At 39.3% G+C, this 14219-nt stretch overlaps 1 non-coding gene across 1 annotated transcript; it reads right to left on the minus strand.

Moving 5' to 3' along the window:
• Positions 1–3634: 3634 nt before the first annotated feature.
• Positions 3635–3740, minus strand: LOC120105038. Its single transcript, XR_005507419.1, has one exon. It is a non-coding gene; the product is annotated as a small nucleolar RNA R71 (small nucleolar RNA).
• Positions 3741–14219: the final 10479 nt, after the last annotated feature.

Consider the following 14219-nt stretch of genomic DNA (forward strand, 5'->3'; position numbering starts at 1 on the left):
AGAAGAGAAGAAAAGAAATGAAAAAGAAAGGAAAAGGAAAGAAAAGAAAAGAAAAGAAAAAGAAAAGGAAAGGAAAGAAAAGAAAAAGAAAAGAAAAAAAAAAGAAAAAGATATATATATATATATATATATATATATATAAAGGGAGGGAGGTGATAAGTGCTGAATAATTTATAATTTAGTTATCTTTTCGTAGCACTTATCAATGTTCTTAAACTGATAAATATATACTTTACCATGAAATTGAATAATCATTGAAATAAATTTAAATTATGATAAGAAGTAAATAATTCTTTTCTCAAAACAGACTCTAAATTTGTTCCTCTTCTGGTTGTAATCTTTCATGAAAACATATAAGGAGGAGATTGTGTTGACCCGGTTTAGTAACCTGATGGAGTTGTAATCAAGCTAAGGCTATGATTAAATAGGTTTTGATCCTGATTGGATAATTATTCTTGTATGAGGAAAAATGTTTGATTGACCCTTTTTATTAAGTCACGGTTCTTCTTTTAGCCTTATTGAGTCCGATCTGAAGTAGTTTAGCAAAAATTAAATTTAAACGACATTGGGCTCGAGAGTAAGTTCAAGCAAATCAACGATCATGACCCACCTCAAATCCAAAGTCAATTCCCAACCAATTCCTTACCTGCCTTCATATAAAATTTATAAATTTAAAAACACAAAAAAAAGAAAATAATGAATATAATAAAATAAATAAAAATAATTTCGGGGGATTCACTGTTCATATGAACAGTGTCCCGTGAAAACACTGTTCATATGAACAGTGTTACAAAAAAAAAATAAACAAAACATAAGCCACTGTTCATCTTCTTCCCTGCAGTGCATCACGGCCGAGATTCGCGTCCTCCCTCCCGTTCCAGCCACGAGTCCCACGCGGTGCAGATCCTCCGCCTCTTCTTCCGTCCGTGACACGATCAGAATCCAGCTCCTTCCATCGCGCCTAATTGCAGCACCCTCTTCCGGAAACTCCCACACCCGGACTACAAGCTTGATCCAAGCCATCCGTGATCAAGGCAACGCAGCCATCTTCCTTCCTGCCTCTGCAACCACGGATCCATGTTCTCCACTCTTCCGGATCTCCAGCTCCTTTCAACGTCCCCGTGATCCCAGCGATCCTGCTTCCAAGTTTTAGCACCAGTCCAAGTTCCCAGCGTCCGTCTGCAGTGGTCCTCCAGCACCATTTCTTCCGCCGGTGATGCATCCCACGCTTCAAGCCTCCGCGTCTGCAAGCACTGTGATCCAAGGACCCAGCAGCTCTTCCGTGATTTCCTCCCGTCGATCAAGCTCCCATTTCTTCCGCCCGTTTCAAATGCAGCTGGTGATCCCACGGATTGACGCCCTCCTTCCGTTTCCAAATCCCAGCCCCCAAGCAATCGGATCCCCAGCAATCACGCATCCTCCCCCTCTCGATGCTTCAACGATTGATCTATAAAAGGGGGAGAGGGAAGAAACCAGAGGGGAGCTCGGTTCGAAAGAAAACAGGGGAGAGGCTCTGTTTCGGTGAAGAAGAAGAAGAAGAAAGCCGAGAGAAAGAAATAAAAAAAGAAGAGAGAGGGGAGGAGAGAGAATAGTTTGTGATATATTGGGAATAATGGGAGGTGAAGGCTTTCATTTGAAGATGGAAGGACATCCGGCCACCATGCACGGCTGAACACCTAGTCTAGGGCTGGATGAAGCCCTAGCAATGTATCAGGGCATTGTAGTTCTTACTCTTTTAATTTTTTTTGGAGCTTGTTTAAATTCTTATTATCAATGAAAAATCCTTTTACTATGTTTAAACTTTGAGCATGCTATTTATTATTCATGTTTGCTAAAGTAGTCTAAGATGATCCATGCCTAGGAAGATGAGGTGTACTGCACCCTAGATTAGCATACTTAGGTAGACACTTCATGCTACATCGAAGATGGATCTTCCTAACACTCTTTATATTTTTATTTTAAAAGGCTTGTAGCCAAAATTGCATGCCTCTCCAAAAGACAAAAATTAAGAACACAATCCTTGATGCAATGCTATGTGGTGGATTCCAAACCCTAGATCTATTTACTCTGATAAATTCCAATCCGTACTCATAGTTTAATTTAGTTAAATCAAGTTAGCAAATCCTTCTTCTTGATTTATTTTTAAAAGAAAAATAACTTATTCTCCAATCCCTGTGGACCGACACCCGTAATCACTATCCTACAGGATACGTGCTATTGCGTGGTTTATTTTTGAAATTGAAAAGAACCGATCAATTTTTGGCGTCGTTGCCGGGGATTGCTAGCATAGTTATTTTTCCTATCATTAAAAAAAAATTAATTAATTAAAAAAAAACTTTCAAAAAAATATATATAAATAAAAAAAAATTATTTTCTATTATTGTTACTTTTCTTATCTCTTTTTTTCTCTTCTACTATTTTTTTTAAAAAATTTTCTTTTGATCTTATTTGATCAGGAATCGAAGGAAAAATCTGGGATGATCAAAAAGAGAACTGCTGGAAAAGGAATGCTGTAGAGGTTTGCCTAAAAAAAAAATTAAATTGCTGGGGAAATTCCCTTTGGTAACCTCTAAACCTTTCTTATTTAAATTAAGTATTAGCTTGAAATTTTGTGGTGATTGTTTGATTTTAATTTCAGCAAAAGTGTGAATGCATGCCTGATACACATACACCAATTCATTTGCACTTAGTAAGGGCAATCACCCCAACAAGATAAGAGCCGGATTTCATCACCGGACTCTTGCCCAATTTAGGTGAACTCAATCTCACATAGTGTCACTTTAATTAAAATCAATTAGACATTGGCCCCTAGGGACATTCGAGCTCAATAGGACGAAGATCACCGAAAGTTGCACCAATTTCGCTCTGTGGCTTAGTTGATGTCTAGGCAAGCTTTGTCCCTATAAGGGAGACAGTTCATCTGTTCGAGGCAAGTGGGTTTTAAGTGGGACCTTTGCGAACGCATCGTGACCCCTCCACTTACCTGGGAGCTTACCTGGTCAACTTGGTTCATTAGACCGGATTGGAGGCTTAGGTGCCCTCTTCAAACCAGTTAGGAGCTGTCTAGTGATTTTAGGACAAAAACTAGGATTGATATGCTTTTCTCTTTTATTGCATGCTTGATTGATCGAGTACTAGTGTATGCACGGTAGTCGTTTTAGAGTACGAAACCTATTACCTTTTGACCCTGAAATAGAACGAACCCTTAGGAACATTCGAGCTAAGATCAAAATATTAGGATCATCCCCACCTCTTAAGATGGCTGAAGAACAACCCAAACTCCTGAGGGAGTACTTTACTCCCACTATTTACACTTTCCTATCTTGCATTCGATTACCTGAGGTAGCAGCTGTACAATATGAAATAAAGTCTAGTGTGATCCAAATGCTCCCATCTTTTTATGGGCTCACCAACGAAGACCCATACAAACATTTAGATGAATTTCTTGAGATTTGCACCACTGTCAAGATTCAGAACTTCACTGATGATGCCCTGAAACTTAGGTTATTCCCCTTCTCCCTTAAAGATAGAGCCAAACAATGGCTGAATTCTTTAGAAGCTAACTCGATTCGTTCTTGGGATCAAATGCAACAAGAATTCCTTACAAAATACTTTCCTATAGGAAGAACGAACCAGTTTAGACGTGCCATTACAAGCTTCTCCCAAACCGAGGGAGAAGAATTTCATGAAACTTGGGAGAGATTTCGGGACCTAATCCGTAAATGCCCTCATCATCAAATACCTAAGTGGCAGCTAGTGCAATGTTTTTATGACGGTTTGACTGAACGAAACCGTCAGATGATCGATGCTGCATGCGGGGGGACTTTCATGCTTCGAAATGAGCATGAAGCATGGCAACTATTTGAAAATCTTAATGAAAACTCTCTCCACCATGCTTCATGTTCTCGTCAAGCACCCCCGAATTTTCAAAGAAAAGGGGCCATTTGTGAAATAAGTCATTCTATGGACCTGTCTAGCAAGGTAGATGCATTGTCCCATAAGATTGACCAACTAATGATAGGAGGACATGTCATTAGCTCTTCCCAAGCACAAGTATGTGCTATCTGTTCTAGCCCATCGCATCCTATTCATGAGTGCCCCTCAGCACCCCAATTCTTCGAACTCGTGCAAGAACACATCAATGCTGCCCAAACACAGCCCAGACCGGGTAATGACCCATTTTTCAATACATATAACCCGGGTTGGCGGAATCATCCAAATTTTTCTTGGAGGCAGCAAGCTTCGAATACTACCCAACCCTACTCCCAAAATTTTCAAAACCCTCAGAATTTTCATCTCTACCGTCCCTCAAATCAATTTCAACACCCTCCTCCTCCAACCCAAAGAAATACAGCCTTTGAGGAGAAGGTGTTGACTGCCCTTCAAGGTTTGGAGGCAAACACACAACTATTGCACTCTCACACGCAATCAATTGCTAAGCTAGAATCCCAAATGGGTCAACTAGCTAATGCATTAAACAAGCGAGAGGAAGGTAAGCTTCCAAGTCAACCAATGAGTAATCCTAGGGGACAATACGTGGCTCAAGAAACTCAACTAAATCATGAGCAAGCCAATGCTTTGACTACCCTAAGGAGTGGACGTATAATAGATAATAAGGTTGGGGAGGGTAACAATAAGGAAGGAGAAGAAGAGGAGAGGAATGTATCACATGAAAACCCAAAACCTTCTTCAGTTAGTCCACCATCTGCCACAACCCACATTCCAAAGGCCCCATTCCCTGAAGCACTTAATGCACCCACTCCCTTTGGCAAGAAGGGAACTTCACTAGAAGAGATGATGGAGGTTTTCAAACAAGTTAAAATCAACCTCCCACTCCTTGATGCCATCAAACAAGTTTCCTCCTATGCCAAATTTCTCAAAGACCTTTGCACCCAAAAGCGGAAATCTAGGACACATGTGCCTAAAAAGGTCCTCCTAACTGAGCAGGTGAGTTCCATTCTCCAACACAACACCCCTCCAAAGTTCAAAGATCCTGGTGCCCCCACTATTTCCTGTGTCATAGGAAATAACTCCATCGATCGAGCACTCTTAGATCTAGGGGCAAGTGTGAATCTTCTACCCTATTCAGTCTATGAAAAATTTGGGTTGGGTGAATTGAAATCTACCTCGGTATCTTTACAATTGGCTGATCGATCGGTGAAGATGCCAAGGGGGATGATTGAAGATGTTCTTGTCAAGGTAGACAAATTCTATTTTTCAGTAGACTTTATCGTCCTTGACATGGAACATGTGCCCAACCTTAAAAAACAAATCCCTGTCATTCTTGGTCGTCCCTTTTTAGCGACAGCCAATGCATGTATTAACTGTAGAACTGGGGCAATGGATATATCATTTGGGAACATGAAAATTAAGTTGAATGTGTTTCATGCCGCTGACCAACATGTGAGGGAAGACGAGTGTTGCCTAATTGACGAAATGGATGATCTTGTAGAGAACGCCCTTCCCTATATCTTAGCAAATGATCCCTTAGAGGCATGTTTGGCCCATTTTGACATTGACAACTTTGATATAGATAAGGCCGTAGAAGAAGTTAACATCTTACTCGATAATCAATCCCCTATGAGTTCCCTTCCTTGGAAGATCCAACCTGAACCTCTCCCCCCCATTGCTAGCACACCACTCTGTCCTTCCATTGATTCTCCACCTAAACTTGAGTTGAAGCCACTTCCGACAAATCTTAAGTATGCCTTTCTAGGACCAGAAGATAGCCTCCCTGTAATCATCGCAGCCAACTTATCTACTGAACAGGAGGGTAAACTTTTAAGGGTGCTAGAAGAGAATAAACATGCCATAGGATGGTCTATAGCCGATTTGAAAGGGGTTGACCCCTCTGTTTGCATGCATCGAATTCATCTCGAAGATGATGCAAAGCCCACCCGAGAAATGCAAAGAAGACTCAATCCTAACATGAAGGAGGTAGTCAAGAAAGAAGTGGTGAAGTTATTAGATGCCGGAATCATTTATCCAATTTCTGATAGTAAGTGGGTGAGTCCGACACAAGTGGTACCCAAGAAATCAGGTATCACTGTGGTTGAAAATACGGAAGGAGAATTAATACAAACACGCACAACCACGGGTTGGCGCGTGTGCATTGACTATAGAAAACTTAATTCAATGACTAGGAAGGACCACTTCCCTATACCTTTCATAGATCAAATTTTGGAACAGTTGGCTGGTCAAGGTTTCTACTGCTTCTTAGATGGTTATTCTGGATATAACCAAGTACCTGTCTACCCGGACGACCAAGAGAAAACCACCTTTACTTGCCCATTTGGGACATTTGCATATAGGAGGATGCCTTTTGGGCTATGCAATGCACCCGCAACTTTTCAACGATGCATGATGGCCATTTTTTCAGATATGGTGGAAAACTTTCTAGAAGTATTCATTGATGATTTCTCAGTTTTTGGCCTATCTTTTGACGATTGTCTGGACAATTTGACCTTAGTTTTGAAAAGATGTAAGGAGACCAACCTAGTATTAAGTTGGGAAAAGAGCCATTTCATGGTTCAAGAAGGCATAGTTTTAGGACACGTCGTGTCCAAGAGGGGCATTGAAGTAGATAAAGCCAAAGTCGATCTTATTTCCAATCTCCCCCCACCCAAAACTGTGAAACAAATCCGATCATTCCTTGGCCGTGCTGGTTTCTACCGTCGCTTCATTCAGGATTTCAGTAAGATTTCCAAACCCTTGTGCAATCTTCTGGCCAAGGACACTCCCTTTGTCTTTGATAAAGCATGCGAGGAGGCATTTGAAAATCTTCGCTCGAAATTGACCACTGCACCTATCATACGGCCCCCTAATTGGACCCTTCCATTTGAATTAATGTGTGACGCATCCGACTATGCCATTGGGGCAGTTTTAGGGCAACGGCTAGATAAGGTACCTCATGTCATCTACTACGCTAGTAAAGCACTCTCAGATGCACAATTGAACTACACCACCACTGAGAAAGAATTGCTAGCTGTAGTATTCACGCTAGACAAGTTTCGATCTTACCTATTAGGATCCAAGGTTACCGTATTCACTGATCATGCTGCCCTTCGATACCTTCTTGCAAAGAAGGACACCAAACTCCGTCTGATTCGATGGATTCTTTTACTACAAGAATTTGATCTAGAAATTCGTGACAAGAAAGGAACTGCAAATGTCGTAGCAGACCACTTATCTAGGATTCTTCTTGAGCCCTCTAAGAATACCTCACCCTTACATGATGCTTTCCCAGATGAACAATTATTTGGGGTACAAGGAATGAAAACGCCATGGTTTGCAAATATAGTAAATTACCTTGCCATAGGACGAATTCCTGATGATTGGTCAACTCAAGACAAGAACCGATTCTTCTCACAAGTAAAGTTCTATTATTGGGATGATCCCGATCTATTCAAGTATTGTCCCGATCAAGTAATCCGTCGATGTGTCCCCGAATGCGAATTTTAAAGTATTCTTTCATTCTGCCATTCACAAGCTTGTGGGGGACATTTTGGGGGTAGAAAAACTGCAGCAAAAGTTTTACAGAGTGAATTTTATTGGCCCACTCTTTTCAAAGATGTCCATAACTTTTGCCAAACTTGTGAACGGTGCCAACAGATGGGTACCATCTCCCGTAGAGATATGATGCCTCTCAATCCTATTTTAATTGTAGAAATATTTGATGTCTGGGGTATTGACTTTATGGGCCCTTTCCCACCATCCTTTGGTGTCGAATATATTCTTGTAGGGGTTGATTATGTTTCAAAATGGGTAGAAGCTGTCGCCACCAAAACTAATGACCACAAGGTTGTGATTAAATTTTTACATGAAAACATCTTTTGTCGTTTTGGCACACCCCGAGCCATCATCAGTGATGGGGGATCTCATTTTTGCAACCGGTCTTTCGAGGCTTTGGTTCGCAAATATAACATCACCCACAAAGTTGCTACCCCATACCATCCCCAAACAAGTGGACAAGTCGAGGTGTCCAATAGGGAGTTAAAACACATCTTAGAAAAAACGGTACGTCCCGATAGAAAAGATTGGTCTCAAAGGATAAATGATGCACTCTGGGCCTATTGTACTGCCTACAAAACTCCTATTGGCATGTCTCCCTACCGATTAGTTTTTGGAAAAGCTTGTCACTTACCGGTAGAACTTGAACATAGAGCTTTCTGGGCTATCAAAAAGTTTAACTTAGATATGGCAGTAGCTGGTCCTCACCGAAAACTCCAACTAAGTGAACTTGAAGAATTGCGCAATGAGGCTTATGAAAATGCTAAAATTTATAAAGCAAGGACTAAGGCTTTTCATGATAAAAATATTAACCGTAAGTCCTTCGAACCTGGTCAAAAGGTTTGGCTGTTCAATTCAAAGTTGCGACTCTTCCCGGATAAACTTCGCTCTAGGTGGGATGGACCATTCGTAGTGAAAAAGGTTTTTCCTTATGGTGCAGTAGAGATCCAACACCTCAATGGTGGACATATTTTAAAAGTCAATGGTCAAAGGTTAAAACCTTATGTGGACTGTGTTACCGATGGGCAATTGATCGAATCCCTTAATTTGACGAACCCTATTTATCAAAATAATTAAGGATGCACCATGTCTGGCTGAAGACAATAAACTTAGCGCTTGTTGGGAGGCAACTCAATTCTCTTAGATTTCTTTAAACATTGAGGACAATGTTAGGTTTAGGTTTGGGGGTATTTTTAAGTATTTTTAATCATTTTTTGTTTTGTTTGCATCTCTTGCATTCGTTTTCACTTCATAATACCAGGTTTATCAAAATAAATAAAAAATAAAAAAAAATATCTTTTAAAAAAAATGTGTTCATTTTCATTTTTTATAAAATAATAATAATAATAATAAAAATTTTAAAAAAATTTTTTGTTTTTAAAAAACCTCATTTCTATACATTAATGCGAGAATGCTAAACACACAAGGTATATAAAATCTAAAAAGCCCAATGACTAGTCGGAAGTAATACAAATTTAAGTTCTTTTCATTAAGTCTCTCTTAGGGAGTTGTAAGCTAATTAATACTTCGGAATTTCACTACACACTGGCCGACACTTCTAAGGTCTAGGCTCGACATTATATTGATAGTATAGTAGCAACCTTGGACCCTGATGAATCATACTTATCTAATCCAAAAAAAAAAATCATCAATAATAATGGATTTAGTCAGGAACATCGAAAAGGGCTACCTATTGTCAAAGGTCAGGTGGGCTTGTGATGAGGACTCTGAGCATAAGTCCGTAGGGGAGTCTTGATGCCCGACACCTTATACCAACTGGTGTGAGAGTTGTCGACTGATTGCTCGTTACACGGAGAAATCACAAGAGTAAAAGTGCACAATATATATATAAAAAGAAAAAAAAACTCTGTATTGACCTTGAAAAAGACAATAGTGTGAAAGCCATCGTTGTAAAAATTCGAGTAAACTGGAATATTACAGATAAAGCCTGTGAGGTACTAAAGTAAATATCCACAACTCTTGAAATCCTGCAGATAAAATGATTTTGAATCAGTGAACAGGTCCTTTCGACCAATCCTTGGAAACTACTAGTCTTTGCAATATTTTGTTGATCCGAACCCTTAGCTTGTGTACGGTCCAGATTTCACCAAGCACTCTAGTATAAATAAGTCTTACAACTCCCTAACGGAAACTTAATGACTTCAACTTGAATTGCATCTTGACCTAGGATTTGGGCTGACTTAGTAAATAAAACCATGTGTGCTTTGAAATTCTTATCATTTATGTATCTTAAATTTGATTAAAAAAAAAAAATTAATAATAACAATAATGATAAATGATTTATTGAAGTTTGTGGGTATCTTCACTGAAAATCCTCACGAGACTACAACTCGTCCACTAGGGTAACCTAGGGGTTTAAAGCCTTGTTACATATGGTAAATGTAACCGCGATGCCTGCGAAAGTGAGTTAAAATTCTTCTTTTCTAGTTTTATTTTGCTCGAGGACTAGCAAAACATAGGTTTGGGGGTGTGATAAGTGCTGAATAATTTATAATTTAGTTATCTTTTCATAGCACTTATCAATGTTCTTAAACTGATAAATATATACTTTACCATGAAATTAAATAATCATTGAAATAAATTTAAATTATGATAAGAAGTAAATAATTCTTTTCTCAAAACAGACTCTAAATTTGTTCCTCTTCTGGTTGTAATCTTTCATGAAAACATATAAGGAGGAGATTGTGTTGACCCGGTTTAGTAACCTGATGGAGTTGTAATCAAGCTAAGGCTATGATTAAATAGGTTTTGATCCTGATTGGATAATTATTCTTGTATGAGGAAAAATGTTTGATTGACCCTTTTTATTAAGTCACGGTTCTGCTTTTACCCTTATTGAGTCCGGTCTGAAGTAGTTTAGCAAAAATTAAATTTAAACGACATTGGGCTCGAGAGTAAGTTCAAGCAAATCAACGATCATGACCCACCTCAAATCCAAAGTTAATTCCCAACCAATTCCTTACCTGCCTTCATATAAAATTTATAAATTTAAAAACACAAAAAAAAAGAAAATAATGAATATAATAAAATAAATAAAAATAATTTCGGGGGATTCACTGTTCATATGAACAGTGTCCCGTGAAAACACTGTTCATATGAACAGTGTTACAAAAAAAAAATAAACAAAACATAAGCCACTGTTCATCTTCTTCCCCGCAGTGCATCACGGCCGAGATTCGCGTCCTCCCTCCCGTTCCAGCCACGAGTCCCACGCGGTGCAGATCCTCCGCCTCTTCTTCCGTCCGTGACACGATCAGAATCCAGCTCCTTCCATGGCGCCTAATTGCAGCACCCTCTTCCGGAAACTCCCACACCCGGACTACAAGCTTGATCCAAGCCATCCGTGATCAAGGCAACGCAGCCATCTTCCTTCCTGCCTCTGCAACCACGGATCCATGTTCTCCACTCTTCCGGATCTCCAGCTCCTTTCAACGTCCCCGTGATCCCAGCGATCCTGCTTCCAAGTTTTAGCACCAGTCCAAGTTCCCAGCGTCCGTCTGCAGTGGTCCTCCAGCACCATTTCTTCCGCCGGTGATGCATCCCACGCTTCAAGCCTCCGCGTCTACAAGCACTGTGATCCAAGGACCCAACAGCTCTTCCGTGATTTCCTCCCGTCGATCAAGCTCCCATTTCTTCCGCCCGTTTCAAATGCAGCTGGTGATCCCACGGATTGACGCCCTCCTTCCGTTTCCAAATCCCAACCCCCAAGCAATCAGATCCCCAGCAATCACGCATCCTCCCCCTCTCGATGCTTCAACGATTGATCTATAAAAGGGGGAGAGGGAAGAAACCAGAGGGGAGCTCGGTTCGAAAGAAAACAGGGGAGAGGCTCTATTTCAGTGAAGAAGAAGAAGAAGAAAGCCGAGAGAAAGAAATAAAAAAAGAAGAGAGAGGGGAGGAGAGAGAATAGTTTGTGATATATTGGGAATAATGGGAGGTGAAGGCTTTCATTTGAAGATGGAAGGACATCCGGCCACCATGCGCGGCTGAACACCTAGTCTAGGGCTGGATGAAGCCCTAGCAATGTATCAGGGCATTGTAGTTCTTACTCTTTTAATTTTTTTTGGAGCTTGTTTAAATTCTTATTATCAATGAAAAATTCTTTTACTATGTTAAACTTTGAGCATGCTATTTATTATTCATGTTTGCTAAAGTAGTCTAAGATGATCCATGCCTAGGAAGATGAGGTGTACTGCACCCTAGATTAGCATACTTAGGTAGACACTTCATGCTACACCGAAGATGGATCTTCCTAACACTCTTTATATTTTTATTTTAAAAGGCTTGTAGCCAAAATTGCATGCCTCTCCAAAAGACAAAAATTAAGAACACAATCCTTGATGCAATGCTATGTGGTGGATTCCAAACTCTAGATCTATTTACTCTGATAAATTCCAATCCGTACTCATAGTTTAATTTAGTTAAATCAAGTTAGCAAATCCTTCTTCTTGATTTATTTTTAAAAGAAAAATAACTTATTCTCCAATCCCTGTGGACCGACACCCGTAATCACTATCCTACAGGATACGTGCTATTGCGTGGTTTATTTTTGAAATTGAAAAGAACCGATCAGGAGGTGGTTTACGGGTATGAACCCAAACTCGGGGTGCTAGGCACTTCTGTAGGGTCGGCCATGAAAGGATGTTAAAATTTAAGTTATATATATATGTAGATACACATTGTGATGAATTTTTTTTAAAAAATATGATTTTTAGATATTAGGTTCTGCGAGAAATTTGCATAATTAATTGGATTTGTTGTGGATCGCGCTCGCAAAGTAAGTGATGTAACTTCTTTACTAGATTTATTGGTAAACTATATATGTTTTATGAATCGAATTATTCGTGATTACGAATTTGATGCATGGGTTATATGTATATTTTTAGAATATTGTATGACTCTGATTGAACATATTTGTTTCTGATTTGGATTGTGTTTGATTGCTCTGACATTATACCTTTCGGTTTGAAACACTGAACATAATGTGAGAAAAAATAATAACTTGAAATAGATTTAGACTCGCAGTCGGGCTATGTTGAGGACCCTGCCAATAGGGGCGAATACATTGGTATCGCAAGAAGATTAGTCGGTGATATGACCCTGCCACAGGGAATATGTGGTCGTAGTTCCTGACTATTGAGTTGAATCTGATAAATTGAAAGAAATTAAGATATGAACGATATTTGGTTTTGACACTGCATGTTTTTATGACTGAAAAATGAAATAGAGAACTAATTGAACTTCGATCTGGCTATATTGAGGATCCCGCTAATGGAGGCAGTTACGTTGGCAATTGACTGTCATAAAGGACTCACCACAAGAAGATTAGTCGGTGTTTATGATCCTACCACAGGGAACATGTGGTCATAGTACAGGATCGACAAGATAAATTGAATATGTGAAAGAATTTCAAAACCGTGAAAAGAATCTTAAGAATTTAAGAAATATTTGACTTGTATCTTAGAACTGCATGTATATTTATTTTCTACATATTGTTGCTTTATTTATCTAGCTAGAGTGTTCATTACTTACTGGGCTGTTTAGCTCATTATAAAATTTCTTGATGTTTTATAGATTTCGAAAACTAGTCTATTGGGGTTCCAAAATGGGGGAGGGACTAGAAGGATTATACCGCAAGTTATCTTAGATTAGGGTTATTTAAGTTGAACTGTTATCTTGGACATTCATTATGATTGTTGGACATTGCAAGATTTTGTTATTTTAAGAACTAAGTGTTGTATGCTGGTAAATTATTGTTTCGCTGCGTATTTAGAACTGTGAGACTTTATGACTTGAGTTAGTCAATGGAATAAGATTGCATTTATGTAGTTAAATTATTTTCAGATTTATATAATTGAGATGTTGGTTAAGATGCCTTGCATGCTCGTGGGGAGAGTTTCCTACGGGTGTACGGCGGTTGGCGCGGACCCCCATCTTGCGATCTCGGGCCGGAGGCGTGACAAGAACAAAAATAAGTATAATGAAAAAGAAACATAAGATAATGAAATGATGCAAAGTGAAAAAGGATATATAAGGACAAAACTAGACTGAATTAAGAACTAAGCCACCAAAAACCTTGTATTGTATAGAGTGATTTTAACTTTAGTAAAGCAATATTAAAACTTTGTAAGGGCCAGTCTTTTAGCAGTCCCTTTGCAAATTTTCAGTTTCCATTATTCACATTCATAAATGATTGCTCGTGTTAACTAGTTTGTTGGTAAAGTCTTTTATGTGGATATAAGAGATCTAGGTTCAATCTTGTTCTTTTTTTGATTTCCATACGAGCTTCTATAGTCCTAGGAATGCACTTTGCTCTTTTGAAGACAAGTTATCTAGTTGTTCCAATTTCTATGGAGCAAAAACTCTACAGTTCTTCCATGAATCCCATATATAAAAATATTTCTATTCATTGTAATAATGAGAAAGCCAAAGCATGCTTCGAGATACTTCTAGAAGCAAACAACAATAGAATCCATTGATAAGTATGGTTCAATAAGAATGATGGTGCACCTATTTTGGGGGCCGAGAAGAAGGTGAGGGTAGAGACGGTGGAGGGAATAAGGATGAGGGAGGCAGAATGATTGTGCTCTAGCGAGGAGACTAGGTGAAGCCTCAAAGGGTGATACTGAGCGGCAGATGGGGAGAGTGCGAGGCGAGAGCATGAAAGGATGATTAGGGGCTACTAAGGG

Source organism: Phoenix dactylifera, unplaced genomic scaffold, assembly GCF_009389715.1.
Source record: "Phoenix dactylifera cultivar Barhee BC4 unplaced genomic scaffold, palm_55x_up_171113_PBpolish2nd_filt_p 000182F, whole genome shotgun sequence".
NCBI lineage: Eukaryota > Viridiplantae > Streptophyta > Magnoliopsida > Arecales > Arecaceae > Phoenix > Phoenix dactylifera.